At 46.9% G+C, this 736-nt stretch overlaps 1 non-coding gene across 1 annotated transcript; it reads left to right on the top strand.

Moving 5' to 3' along the window:
* Positions 1–253: 253 nt before the first annotated feature.
* Positions 254–326, top strand: Trnav-uac. Its single transcript has one exon. It is a non-coding gene; the product is annotated as a tRNA-Val (tRNA).
* The last annotated feature ends 410 nt before the right edge of the window (positions 327–736 follow it).

The raw sequence follows: 736 nt of genomic DNA, 5'->3' as shown, positions 1-736 counted from the left end.
AAGAAATAACAAAAATCAGGGCAGAAATTAATGAAATTGAAACAAAGAAAACAATATAAAGAATCAATAATTCCAAGAGCTGGTTCTTTGAAAAGATGAACAAGATTGAAAGACTGCTAACCCAGTTAACCAAAAGAAAGAAAGAGCACCTCCAAATCAATAAAATCAGAGATGAAAAGGGAAACATCACAACAGACACCAGAAAGATACAGAACATTATAAGAGAATACTTTAAAAACCTATATGCGCATGTGGTTCCATAGTGTAGCAGTTATCACATCTGCTTTACACGCAGAAGGTCCTGGGTTCGAGCCCCAGTGGAACCATTGTTTCTTTACCATTTTAAGATTAACGTTACTGTTTTACAAATCTTATTTTGCTCCGGGAACTTGGGGGCCGGGTGCAGGGAATTTGGGGGTGGGGTGGAGTCTTTTGCGCTCTGTGGCGAAAGCTGGTGGGTTCGGGTAGGCTCTCTGAGCCCGTGCCGGGTGCGGCCGCCCCCTCGTGGCTTCTTCCGGGAACTGCAGGTGGGTCATCCGCACACTGCTGCGCTTGCGCAGCTTCTAGAGCCGGGCTGTGGTTCTCTGGTCCTGGGGCTTAGGCCAGGGAGAAGGCGGCCTTTAAAAGTGGTTATTGCGGGGTTTGGTTTACACGCCTTTAATCCCTGCCTGGGGAATGTGGGGGGAAGAAAAACAAGCAAACAAACAACAGTAGCTAAAAGAAAGGGGGTGGGGGG

Source organism: Nannospalax galili, unplaced genomic scaffold, assembly GCF_000622305.1.
Source record: "Nannospalax galili isolate Female #2095 unplaced genomic scaffold, S.galili_v1.0 scaffold406, whole genome shotgun sequence".
Lineage (NCBI taxonomy): Eukaryota > Metazoa > Chordata > Mammalia > Rodentia > Spalacidae > Nannospalax > Nannospalax galili.
Note: the sequence above shows the minus strand (reverse complement) of the source record. Positions and strands in the feature narration are given on the sequence as shown.